Here is a 14,449-nt window from a genome sequence, read left to right on the forward strand (position 1 = left end):
CCCATTCAAGCAGCACAGGCTGTCAGGAAGTGGGAATAGCAGCATATGTTTCTTCCTGCATGTCAGTTTGTGAGGGGGGAAGGGGGGGGATGGGAGCAAGCTGTTGGAGGGGGGGAAAAAACTCCCAGAGAGCAGAGAGAGCTTTTACTGAATCCCGTTTTTGTGTGCTGACTGCTGACACTGCAGAATGAACTCACAAACTGATGAGGGAGGGGAGGGAATTTCCATTTCAACTCGGGACTCTTTCTAGATGTGCTCCTCTCATCCCAACCAAATGATGAACTGTGCTGAACTGGGATCACTTCCAGCTTTCATTTTCATACCAAGATGGAGGATGAAGAAGTTATTTGTTTCCATTCTTTTCAAGTCAAATGCTGAGTTTAAGTTCTATTTTTAAAAGCTTAAAAACTATATATTTTTTTTCTCTAACAGCGTTGGGGAAAGTATGATTCAATAAAGCTTTAAAAATATAATCTACTCAAGAAGACTTTTAAAAGCACAAGCATAAACGATGTTTCTCCTGGGGCTTTTCTTTCATAAAATAGAAAAAGTCTTGGTTTTGCTCAAGATTTCTGCCTCTTAAAGGAAGGGTTTCCCTGCCACTTTAATTTTGCTAAATGTTTCTTAGTGTTCATGATGGATTAATGTTGGGACTTTGTAATAAAGCAATGCATAAGGTCTTCTACCTGCTTTTTACAAAGTGTCTTGAGATAACATTTGTTATGAATTGGCACTATACAAATAAAGACTGATTGATTAATTGATTGATAATTTTGGAGCTTTTAGACTTGCACAAAACTCCTGGAAATTTCTCAAACAGCTATGTTTTTTTTTTACTTAAAGTCTTCATATTCGTACCTATGGATTTCTTAAATCACTTGTAAAAAATTTTGAGGCTTGTTTGAAAAACACAGGAAAAATTACTGAAAATACTCAAGAAGTAGTTGAAAAAATGTAAAGTCAAGAAGAACAAAATAAATAAGAATATTTTTTACTGTGTTTTCATCCTTGACCTTTACTGGATACTTTGTGATACGTTTTCAACAAATTGAGATGCAATGTGCAGAAATAAAATGATGCAAAGAACAGATGTGTGGAGAATGTGCAGACGAGTCATATGAACGTGAATAAATCATGGCTGCAGACTAGCATCAATCCAGCATTCATAAATAATCTATTGAGAGATTTATACATTTCTTTGTTATAACAATACAAATACAATAACCATACATTGTTAACTTTGTCTCTTTAATAGATTATATGTATCAGTGTTCTGATTGATGACGTCCAAATACTTTTAGTTCTTGTGCGTCATGAATTGACCTGCTACATATTGTATGTCAGAATTGATATTGTACCGGTAATGGTCCAAATCTTTTATTGTTTGGAATATACAGTATGTGTGATTATTATTCCCCTGATTTTCATTCCTCTAATCCGTGTTCCTAAATGCTGCACTATAAAAAAAACTACCTTAAGGTTTATGACATGTCCAATTATTACCACTATGATGTGGGATGTGATGGAAAAAAAGGAGGAAATGAATGTTGGGACAGACGGAGGAAAAGGGTGAGGGGTTGGGTTACTCATGTGTGCACAGTAAACAGTGACTACTAATCTTTGACTCTTACATACCCAAATTACTAAACAGAATATCATCCATGATAATGGTCTTTGAATGGATATCTTAAACCTATTTTGAAGATGGGATTTGTTGACTTGTCCTCAATTAACCACTGGAATAACCAGGGGATAGATAGAATATAAGACGATTGTATTTAAGTTAAAGTACAGTTACCCAAATTAAGTATGATTTAAGTAGACGTAAAATGACTGGTCTACAAATCTAAAGAAGTAAAAGTCAAAAATAATTCTTTTTTATTTGACTTAAAGTACTGAGTTTTATACCTGAGGAGGTGTAGTGCACATATGAAAAGACAATATGACTCTCCAAAAGGTTGTTTAATTAAAGGAACCCATTCATAAAAAGTGTAATGCAATAATACATACCGGTATATTTTGAACGTTTTGTGGCATCACTACTCTCGCTTTGATTCCAGTGTTTAAAAAGAAAGATTATACTGGTATTGTCCTTGTGTGTGGGAAGGCTCATACAGTATGTAATTGACACAATGCTTGGATTTCCTTTTTTGCCTTTTTACATTTGACTTTTTTACTCAGTAAGGGATGCTATTCAAAATGTATCGAAGTACAATATTTCCCCCTTAATATACATAAGTAAAGTAAAATTACTTATTTTAAAAACTCCTTAAAAAGTACAGGTAGACAAAAAAAACTACTCAATTATTGAAATATGAATATATGTCTATTGTAATTTTCCGACTGCGTAAATAACACAAGATTGAATTCATCCCCTTCCTCAATAGATTTTTTTTGCAGCCTGTGACATCTCTTGGATATTTCTGCCTCGTGCAACATGTGGACGGCCTGGCAGTGTTTTCAATGAAGACGGTCTCTTAGCACTGTAGAATCTACGGACTAATTATGTCTGTCAAAAGAAGGTATGAATGTCACCCGTAGAAACACTTGTGGCTCAAAGATAAGTGCATACTTCTGTCTTTGCAGGTTGGCACCATAGAAATGGTCTTATTTGTGAGATGCAGGATGAAGATGGCCTGCAATGCAATTAGTGAATATGGTAGCTAAGCAGAGTAGCTGTTACATGGCATTATAGGAAATCACTCTTACCGTGAGATTACATAAACCACTCACCAAGCTGGAATCCAGCTCCTTAAATTAAGAGAACCCATTTCACCCATCAGACAGAGCAAGGTAATGAAATAGCAGATGAGAGGTCTCAAATGTAATTTTCCATGTGGAGTTCTTTTGTGCCGTTATCTCAGAGGGTGCAATAATGATTCTGTGAATGACTTTTGTGCACCCCATAATGGCCCACAGTAGTTAAGGCCACAGTGTGTAAAACTATAATTACCATGTGATTTCAAAACTCAACATTCACATGTTGTAAAGACATATTCTGGCCTTTGCATAATTACAACAGCGATGTCAGAAGTATTCCATTTTGAGCAACAAGTAACTAAGGTCATTCAAAATGACAGACATTGCTGAAATTCCATTTAGTTTCTGTCACAAACAAATTAATCACCTTGGAGGAGCATGTTTATGGAATGAAGTGTTTGACAGCAGGTCTTTGAGGGCCTTGAGAGGCGGTTGCTGGGAGCGTGCAAAATATAATTGAACGAAAAAATCTGGAATAGAAAAACTATTTGAAATTAATTTGTTTAGAAGAAATTAACACTCAAGGTAAAGTTGATGCATGCGCCCAGTGTTTAGAATAAATCGAAAACAACTAAACAGGTGCAGCAGTGAATATGAGGCCCAGAGTTTATTAAAAAATACTGCAATTTCATTTTAAAAATAAAAAAGCGTAATAGGAACATTTTTAATTACCACAGTCACTTTCAAATAGACTTCACACAGTAAGTCACTATTAAACTTGGGCAGAATGTCAGGACAAAACTATTGATTGTGTATTGAATTTTCCTTTAGGTTTCATGAATAATACGGAGTACAGACGAATGAATAAACAAGGTTTTCAATACCAATTTCCTAAGGTCCACTGCAGAGGCTAGAAATCTCACTTATGCTGTCTCTGTTATTGGCAATGGCCCGGTGTTTATTTCATGCCTCTTTGAACCGACAGGCTTAGGTGCCATGAATCTGTCTGATATCATCCCACTCAAACGTGAGGCCTGGATCCCAGTGCCCTGTAACCATCAGACCACTGTGGGATCAATCTTTGTTTACCAGAGAATGGGACTGATTTACAGGTTCTGTCAAAGCAGCCCTCTCCACCTGCCGCAGACTGAGAAACAGGTAGCAACAACATGACCTGGACAGCGTCAGATATGTGGGCAGGTCAGAAAGATGCATGTCTAAAAAGGTATTTCACTCCGAACAACAGAGGAAGATTAACTGTGTATCTAAGCGACAAAAAATGTGCCCGTATCCTGCAGGTAATACAAAAATATAAATAAAACAGTGTACCATTCAAACATGAAATGTAATGAAAGCTCAGGAGACATTTGCCTATCAAAAATGTGCAGTGCATTCCAGACAGCGTGTGCCAGTCTGTCACAGTGGTGTGGAGTGTGAGCGGAACACATAAAGCTCAGGAAATTAAAGCTGTAAATAAAGGTCCGTCAGATAAAGGATCTCCTGACAGTTATGAGAGCAGCGCAGGCCGAGGGTTGGCCGCTGGCTCATTCAGGACGCGTGCGGATGGGCATGAAAAAACAAATCACAGTGATGAGCATGAAGGCCACCATTTGCATTTAGCTCTGCCAATTCAAACTGACGCTCATCTCTTTTCTTCTTCCTCACCAGCCATATCTTATCCCCTTATGTACTTTTTTGCCTCTGCTTTTCTTTTCCTCTTAGAAAACCGCTGCATTTCACACCGAACTACACTAATATAAATAAAACTGCCTCTAAAGACGTACTGAGCAGCTGGTGAAACTGACAAAATGAATAGTGTCTTTTTGTTAGTACTTACCATTTCTGTATAATGTGAGTTTTTAGGAGGAATTTGGCTGCATTAACAAAATATTTTTACAAATGATTTTCAGATAATATTATTGGTAACATAATTTTGATTCCATACAGCTAAATATATTGACTTTTCAATTGAACCTACGTCCATTTCTTGTCTAGTCTTTCTCTTAATTTGCTCCTTTTAGGCAATTAAGACAGGAATGGAAATATGTTTTACTTTTATAGTCATTAAGTTGTTCTTGGTTGAAGAAAAAAACTTTTAAATTTAAAGATGAAGCAAAGAGAGGAAAGTGAAGGAGGTGAATTTAGGACACAGTCTCTCCATATGAAAGCAGTAAACACAGATGAGAGAATACAAAGATTACACAATTGTAACACATTAACAATTTCTTTTATTTTTAAAGATTTATTGTTGGGCTTTTTTTAATGCCATTATTGCAGAGACAGGACAGTGGACAGAGTTGGAAATCAGGGAACGACACGCGGGAAAGGAGACACAGGTCGGATCCGAACCCGCCTCGAGGACCACAGCCTCCGTACATGGGGCGCCTGACCCAACCAAAGCCCCTACACATTTACAGTTTTGTTTCACCTCTAGTCCATCACAAACAATATCAGCTTAGATAAGTGCACTAAGAAATCAAACACAAGCTGTGACGTTATTTTGACCTCTATAGCCTGCTGTTATTGGAATTTTCTGGTTGTCAAAGAATGAGGGAAAAGCCAAGGTTGGCTATTCTTGTGACACACTAAGACAGCTTTCATTGACTGTTGTGCTACATAGAGCTCCACTGTAAAAGACACACCTTTAAGACATAGGTGACAGCCTCTCAGTTGGACTGGACATGCTCCTTTTGTATGATGAACATGGGCACTTTCATTTTAAGTCGTACACACGCACAGTACTGAGGTTTAAAGAGCCCACATTATGCCCTTTTTGGGGTCCATATATTTAATCTATGTACCAACTAAAGTATGTTCACAATAGCTAAAGTTTGAAAAAAGTGTCTGTTTTCATGTACTGCCGTTCCATGCACCGGCTCGCTTCTGACTCTCTCTAAGGCTCTGAAGTGCCCACGTTCAGAGTCCCCACGTGTGCCAAGTCTGATCTGATTGGTCGGCCTGTCGGCTCTGCCGTAATTGGTCAGTCGCTCAGCCACTCTGGCTCCGAGGGCCGGTGAGCAAAAACATTAGCACCTTAGCACTACTGTGCCACCGCAGGCTACGGCATATCGTGGGCATGCCACAGAAGTTAACGGGCATACAACATGAGCTGCAGGGCTTGCCACAACGAGCCAATGGGCTTAGATCAGTGATCTCACACTGACAATGACGTCACACTGACACATTTATTTCGAGGGGGGCTAGAACTGAGCGTTACATGCAGCTAATGCTGCAGCTAACAGGAGGACGTAGGAGAAGCTGCGTTTCCGCGGACTTTGAATTTTTGCACATAGATGTGCCTAAACATGCACAGCATACATGGAAAACACACTAAAGAGCATATAAAACCAGAAAAAGCATTATATGGGACCTTTAATACTCACAAGGGGAGCAAATGTGTATTCAACTGAAGCTGAAAATAGAACCCAACAAATGTTGTACTTTGTGTTCGCAAAGTACAACATTTAAAGAAATGTTTAAGTGTGTGCTGCTATTGACTCAGACTGCTGGGTGACCTGGCACATGGAGCTCCTCTCTCTCTCTTAAGTGCCTCTGGATCATTGGTGTGGACAGCCTGCTTCTGTCCACACAACCCCCCCCCCACCCCCCTCAACTACAACTGCTACAACTATTAATGTAAGCCTGATGTCTATCATCATTATTATATGATTAAGTGAATCTAACAGCTTCAACTATTAATATCAGCCCTACTCCTTCTACTTCTTTTATTAAAATGGTTAAGTGAATCTTAGAACTGCTTGACTTTTACTTCTATAATTAACATAATCAGTCCTCCCTATTTCATTAACATTATAGATGAATACTTATGTCAGACTGATCCGTTTATTATAATAAATGGTAAATTACTTGACCTTTTCTAGTCTTCTGACTACTAAAAGCACTTTTACACCGCATGTCACACCTACCCATTCACACACATTCACACACTGATGGCAGAGGTAGCTATGTATTGAGTCCATCAGAAGTTACTAATCCCATTCATACGCCGATGACGAAAGCAGCGGGAGCAATTAGGGGTTAAGTGTCTCGCCCAAGGACACATCGGTCATGTTGTTTAAGGAGCTGGTGATCGAGACGACTCTACCAACCGAGCCACAGCCTTACTTAGCTGTTACTGCTAATACGACACATACTTTAACCAGTATTACTGGCATCACAGTAATAAGTCTATTTTACTCATTTATGTTCCGTCTCTCTCTTTCTGCCTCTCCCTCTCTCGCCTTTCAACCTCAATAAGTTTCGTCAGACGGCAGTTCAACACAAGTCTAGTTTAGCTGGAGGTTTCTGCCTGTTATTTCTGTTATTACTTGTGTTACAAATGTGTTCATTTTGGATGTGAAACTCGCTGCATTCTTTTGTGTGCTGTCCTGTAGACTGGACATTTGAAAAAAAACTATATATTGTAAATTTGTTTGATGTTTTTTTTCTGTTAGCACCTGCCTTAGTTAGATGGATGCCATTTTTGATGCTAATTCCAGCATATTTACATCGATGCGCATTTCTGACATGTTGATTTCCAGGTTCCAAGCGAGCTAAGCCAGTACTTCAGTAATATGGATGGTTGATCTGTAGTGGCAAACTACGATCAAAGAATAATTTATTCTGAGGTACAAGAGTGCTGCATTACACATTTAAATACTTGAATGTGTTAAAACATAAGATTCCAAAGATGACTGACAAATGTATCAGATCCCAGCTGTTTGCACCAACATGGCCACCGCTCTGTAGTTTGTTTGAACAGTCTTCAACTGTGACTTTATAGAGACTGAAAAATCTGAAATGTACATTCACAGATCTGCTACATAGTTTAACTTGTAACGAAGAGTATATATTTAATGGTGCATAAGTTAATTAAGACATTTTTCTGTTCGCATAGAACTGCCCACCACTTGAATCAGAGGTCGGCCACCGTAACTTTAGTAACCGAAATGTATGTAGCTAAAGTTCCCTGAGAGACATTAAAGAAATACAAATTGAACACATCTTACACTTTTTTTAACAAACAAAAAAAAAACAGACACTCTGAAAACTGGAAAGATAAAAGATGTATTGTTGGTTGGCAGCACAGCTAATCCATGCCAATGATTTAATTATAAACCAACAAGACTCCTTGTTGAAGATGCGTACTATTTGGGTCCATTAAACAGACTAAACAGAGACAAAAACAGTCTGGACAATGCTCCATTGCTGTGTCCTGGGCTCAGATTCCAAACTAATTTAGCAGGAACAGCCTGCATATTAATGTTGGGAGCTCACCCTCCAGTTTATCTGTGCCTCCACTGAATCCAGGGCACCTTCAGGGCAGAGAGAGCCTGCCTGATCTGTGTCGCCCATGATAACAATACAGCGACCATTGATGAAAGGTCTTGTGGGAATTTATTACAAGCAACGACTGGGGAACACGGTGCCAGACAGACTGAATAACCCGCATTTGAATACAAGCCACAAATTATACACAGTTTCAGTAAATGAAGTGACTGTGTGCCTTTTGTTCCATGGGTTTCCTTTCACTAGTGGGAAGCTGAACATCACTACGACTACTATGGCCCGGGCAGCACTGAGAGGGGAAGTTGTTGAAGCTGAGATTTCCTGCTTTCATTGTGGTTTAGAACTCAAATTGTTTATAGTGGTTTCAGAAACTGACTCATCAAATGATTCATGGTGTACATGTTGCATTTCATCTGTGTGATCACAAGCAGCTTATTCATTTGTCTTTTTATTCAGATAAGAGTAGGAAGAAGAAGTGCATATCCGAGTGTCAAAATAACTTCTGAAGCAGTTTATGTCAATGATGAGTGGTTAAGGCATTATGCTGTCTAAATGCTTTTTTTCCCAGCCCACATGACTGCCACATGGTAAAAAATTATAAGGCTGTAATAATACAGTAGTATGACTTCAAGGGATTGGAGAAGTTCTATCAATGGTGCTTTAAATAAAAGTAAAGAGGATCAAACATGACTTGTTTCTTTTGAACCACAATGTCTACTACCGCTCTCAGGCAAAATGGGACTTGAACTCAGTCTGTCTTCCAAAAATATGCACAAGGAGGGAAAAAAAGAAATGTGTTGCTCTGACTAAGGTGGTTGACAGGGCCAAAGTGCATTTGGTAGCTGGCAGTCATTTTATGGCTGCAGCACTGAAGCAGATTTACTTAGATGACGTCAGTGGCTTTGAGCCAGCTTTTCCTTTTTGGTGGCACTCTCGGCTGGCCTCAGTGGGCCCTGCTCAAACTGCTGAGCAGCAGCGCATACTCTAAAATTCCCTTTCTACACCAGGGTTTACCTCAGGGCACACACAGTCTGGAAGCCTGCAGGAGTGTCCTCTTTTTTAAAGCAGGCTTTGACCGAGGAGAACACTGATGTTTTGATGTGATTCTCCCTCTGCCACACATCACATCTAGTTACACGATTAATGACTCTGCGGCCAGATTCAATTACAGATCACAGATCTTTTTCTAGCCCAGGATTTTCATAACAAAAAAATATTATTGGGAATTACCATTTTAATTATATACGGGACATAATGTGTTCACATTCCCAAGAGGAATGTCACAGGCCCGTACTACAAATAGAAAACATTCTTTGTAATATGCGTGCGGTACATTTGCTTTATTTCAGGCAAATAAAGCTTTTATTTTTAACATCAATTTTCTGGTAATCCATGCGTAATGGATTACACGCATACAGCAATTTTTCTAAAAGATACCACAGCTTTTACCTCAAAATAAAAAAAATGTAATCCAGCAATGAAAACATTTCTGATTAAAGATCTAGAAACTAATCAAAAGAGTTAACAAAGGTAAAATTTACACACAAAACTCAAGACAGAGGATTCTAAAGATCTGTTTTCCCTGTGAAGTGAATGTCTTGTCCATTTAGTGATCAAAAAAAAGGGATTATATGAAAGCATTCTACTGCTGAAAAAAAGGTCTTCTCTAAATTCCCAGTGAGTCTGAATAAGTCAGTCGTCAGTAAACCTGAGAACTATTATCTCAGATAACCTTAGTAACAGTTTAAACTACATTTGAATGCATGACTGGATCGGTTTCAGACGTATAATATGAACTACTATAGTATTAATGCAAGTGTAAATTAAAATTCTGTTTTTGTGAACAAGCTTCTTCTAAAAGGGAAAATAAATACACCACTGCTCTATGGCACCTGTTGCACACGCACACAGACTACACAGGTACCTCACACCAGCAGTGGGTTATAAATCTCAAACAAAGAGTGCATTCTCACTGTCCTATTAATGATTGCTATTTGACGTTATTCTTACATTTAAGCTATTGGTGACTGCAAAAATAGCCAGTGGGCAGTATGAATAACTTTGGTTAAAAAAAAGTGATGTGAAATTATGTGATGTGATTTTTAAGTTTTCTTTCTTCATGTTTCTTTCTCTCTTTGTCATGATGCTTTTGATGTCTTGCATGAAGCACTTTGAATTGCCTTGGTGCTGAAAGGTGTCGTTGTATGCACTGTCCTTTCCTATACCAAGCTCAATACACTCTGTAGCTACAGGGGAATTTGCAAACACAAAACGAATCAATATTTTTGTCGTGTTTCGTTGCGCAGAATAACGCGCAAAGACATCCAACAAATGTTTCTTCAAAATCACCTGGTCTGCTGAGAGTTGACAACCCCTCGAACAACGTCCAGTGTGGACAACCGGAGAAAAGAACAGTCTCACTTCGCTCCAAGAAGTAACACGGTCCACTCTGTGCTTCACAAAAGCACATTATTCTTTCTACACTTCACCACAGATAGACTTCACTCTCTGTAGTGCTGCCCTCTGACCTTAACAAGAGACGGAACCTGAAGGAACAATGTTTTAAAGTTTCGACTGTGGTTAAATATATCCACCCCAGCACTACACTTTCTCATACTCAACTGCTTCTGCTTTCATTTCAATCCCTCTCTTTTGCTCACGATTAACTTCAACTGAAGTATGAAGAATGATCATTAAACAGGCAGACAAATGCTCAGTATCATCATAGCTGCAAACATGTCAATGCTGAAGTCTTCTTAATAAACTACATGCTAAATGTGCTGCATTATAGCCCATGGGAGTTTGGGGACTCCTAGTTTAAGAGGTAAAGTCTCATTCAGTTTAACAAACACAACATAATCCTTGCAAAAATGTTATGCAGGCTTCCCTCCAACAGGTCCATAACCTGGAAAAAATAATGGCTCAATATTCTTTTATGAAGTGTTATTCATTCCCAGCAAGCTGATTTACACCGGGACTTGTCTGGAGTTACGCCTGACTGCATTCAAACGGTTTCCTGGAAATGATAACATCCCTTTTCATGTTAATTGAATCAAAGATGTTGTGTCTCATACGTCTTTTTTGTCTATTCTTTCTTGGGAATTACATCAAATGTTAAACAGCACTTGACTGTAAGATACATTTGTGAAGAATCCAGAACCAGGTGCCTTTTACATTAAAAAAAAAAAAAAAAAAAGCTGCAGTCAAAAAGAAAATTGTTGAAGAATTATGGACGGAAAATTGATTTTTGTTCAAGAGCCTCCTTCTGAAGCAAGTTCAGGTCTAGGAGCCACTCAGTCATGTCGAGCCTCTACTAAGCTGATTACAATACAGCAACTTTCACCAAATTCATTTTCAGAGAGAGGTGAATACTTATTTTCCTTAAACTGAATATGAAAAACAGTTGATAGCATGCCATGTCAGGATCAGTGTGAGACTGCAGCTGACTGGAGAGCTCACAGGAGTATGAACGTGGCTGAATCAAGATTTATTTTGTAATTCCTTGCTTAATTAGTGAAGTATAAGGACACCTTGATTGAATCACAGCAGCATATCTGATCTGTAAACTGTGGCCTGATGACCTGGCTGGGCTAGAGCAAACCAAATCTGACAATCACAGAGGTAAATATTCAGTGGAGCAACAAAAGACTGACTGCCACAGAGAGCAGATGCTGAAGTTTTTGGTGCAACAGGGTGTGCATCCACTTTTAAAACAAACTTTACTATTGCTAACTGTTGCTATTTTTTTCTCACTAAAAAAAGTTATGTGACTGAATCCATTGTAAGGAGCAGAAACTCTGCTACACACGCACACACACACACACAAACCCACACACACAGCTGGACAGACAGTTGAGGGGGGGAGTTTAGTTTTAGCTGACCATGCATTTCCCAAAGTAGAGTAAGGTAAAGGAAAAACAATGAAGTAGCCTACACCCCAAAACAGCAGCTCCATAAACATCAAATATGCATTTTACTTTATTTTAAAATGACTTAGGTTTAAACAGGATGACGCTAGAATCTTTTAGTATCAATTTAAAAGAAAAACGTAGGTTAAAAACGATGATAAGTGCATTATTTTGGACTTTAATTTGGAAGGAACACTGAGGAGGAGCAGGAGTCTTTTTGGGGCTAACCTTTCCCTCCGGTTCAGTCGATAAGAGTTACAGTAACAACATGGAGAACACAACACGAACCGCTGAGAGAAACATGCAAAAACCTTTACTTACTCTTAACTTCGACGGCGTTTTCAAAAAAAAAGGCACCGTCAAAACGTGTTAAAGCAACAAGTCTCTCCACGGTGTTCCCCTTCGAGGTGGTCCGAAAATGGTCCAACAAGTCCCGGCTGAGCCAACTACGGAGAGCAAAACAGCAGCGCTTAGAACCGTCATCTTGTCAAAAAAAAAATGATATTCGTGCAGTAATGTTGTTAGTTCCTCCTGAATCCTTCTCGGAGTTTCTGCGGATCTAACACGGGGGGCAACACGGCATCTGAGGCTTTTCATTAGGGGCGTAGGATCGGGCTTCTTTTCAAAAAATGTGAAAAATGTCAAAGATTTTCGCTGCTATGTCAGAGCCATAGGCTACAACCGTGAGTGTTCAAAGTGAGCACCCTGTTGCAACAGCGATCAGAATCGGCCATCTACCTCTGCGATGGAAACAGACGACCTAACGCTACTTCCCGCCATGGGATAAAGAGTAAAACACCTAAATAAACCAACATTTTTTTTAATAAATTGTCCAATATTTGTAAACTAAACCAGTGAACAGAAGTCTACAACCAGTTTGGATACCTGCAACTACCATTGAAACTTACCTCGTTATTGATATCTCATATAAAAAATGTCCCTTTCTTTTGGTAATGGGATGTTACAGGGTATTTTTTAATACTATGTCAAGTTATTCTGGTGTTTCTGGGCCAGCCAGGAAGGTGTAGGTGAATCGCTTCGCGCACTGACAAGAGATGCGAAGAATGCTCGGAATGAGAAGAGGAATGAAATGAACGCAAAGAGCGAGTTTTTGCGCCGGGGCGGAGCGAGAGGTGGCGTCATCCCCGAGCCCCGAGCAGGCAGCCTGGGCAGCAGGCAGCAAGGGGTAGGGAGGGTACAAAACATCCCGAGGACCGACGACGCCTTTAAGGACACCGCAGAACTCAGAGATTACAGCTTCTCGGACCGTGAAGGCAACTCGTACTGGAATCACCGTCGTCACCGTTATATTGACAGGTAAGTCTTTCTCGGATAAACACAAGCATACAAAGCCCAGTTACCGGTTATGAAAAGTACATTTAATGTACAATTCTAAGGTACATATACCTTTATTTTCTAGATTTTTTTTTTTTTTTTTTTTTTTTTTTTTACCGGCTTTAGGTTTCCTATTTCTACTCCATTAGGCGGACGAGGTTTTGACATTAATCTCAAAATAGTTTTACATAGGCCTACAGCATTTAATTACATTTGCAATATGCCGGATGTCTTAACGTTTATAATATCATGTTGCAGCCTACTTTAACTGAAGTGAGGTTTGGGATACAGGTGTTTTACTGTAGCCTACATCTTTAATATTAGGTTACAATAGGTTATGTTTCTAAAGATGCAATAATTCAATAGCCTATAGCCTACTTCGATGATACTCCACTAAATGTATTTTTCTTTAAACTTGTTAGCCTACAAAATTTGTTCTCAAGAATCGTAACCAATTTTCCTCAGGGTTTAATAAACTGCCCAATCTATCTTTGTATAAAATAAAGCCAATTAAACTATTTTTAAGGGTACCAGATAATAATATATAGCCTACTACAAGGGCCTTTATTTAATACATAGGTTGACCTTTAGTGAAGAGAGATGACTTGATCCCCAGCCATATCCCCTTTCTTTTGTTATTTTAAAGATTTATTTTTTGTGCAGTAATCACTATTGTGTTGGAAAGAAAATATTTGAGACAAACATTGATCATGAACACAGCATAGCTAGATTGTGTTTACAAGGTGTGAGGTCAGTGACTAACTTCCTATAGAGAATTGTTTCAGCGTTCTCCTCAAGAAACCACTGTTTCCAAATGCATTCTTTTTTTAATGGATAAATTCTTTATGCTATGGACGCCCTAAACTGAGTTCAGTTTTTTTTGGGGAGGGGGCTTCCATAGTTCATACAGAATTTACAGACAGTGGCATGACTTCATGAGATTGACCAAATTCAAACAGGACAGAGGAGAGGTTATTGAAGCAGGCAGTCATGCGGATAGGGTGTGGAGAAACTCTGAAGGGTAAACAGCTTTTTGATTGATGGCATCATACGTGTTAATGTGGCATCCTAAAATCCATTCAGTTTAAAATCTTAAAACCAATGGAAACAAAATGTTTGCTGCCGGGCAACAGTTCGAAAATAGAGATATTTTAAACAATATGTCTACATACCTCTTCTATTTATAAATGCTTTGTCAGCCACATTTACAAGTGCAA

At 38.8% G+C, this 14,449-nt stretch overlaps 1 protein-coding gene across 8 annotated transcripts in view; it reads right to left on the reverse strand.

The window, feature by feature from the left end:
• The window catches only part of tead1b (TEA domain family member 1b), a 51,692-nt gene extending 38,702 nt beyond the window's left edge, over positions 1 to 12,990 (reverse strand). For 2 of the 8 annotated variants that reach the window (XM_065952940.1, XM_065952938.1), the window contains exons 1-2: positions 12,806 to 12,990; positions 12,219 to 12,343 (exon numbers count right to left, since the gene is read on the reverse strand). The gene's annotated coding sequence lies outside the window, so the exon portion shown is untranslated. Of the gene's footprint in view, positions 1 to 12,218; positions 12,570 to 12,805 lie in introns of those variants that run through there. The other 6 variants (XM_065952942.1, XM_065952941.1, XM_065952943.1 and 3 more) reach the window with 4 other exon arrangements.
• Between the last annotated feature and the right edge of the window lie 1,459 nt (positions 12,991 to 14,449).

Source organism: Labrus bergylta, chromosome 3 (assembly GCF_963930695.1).
Source record: "Labrus bergylta chromosome 3, fLabBer1.1, whole genome shotgun sequence".
Taxonomy (NCBI): domain Eukaryota; kingdom Metazoa; phylum Chordata; class Actinopteri; order Labriformes; family Labridae; genus Labrus; species Labrus bergylta.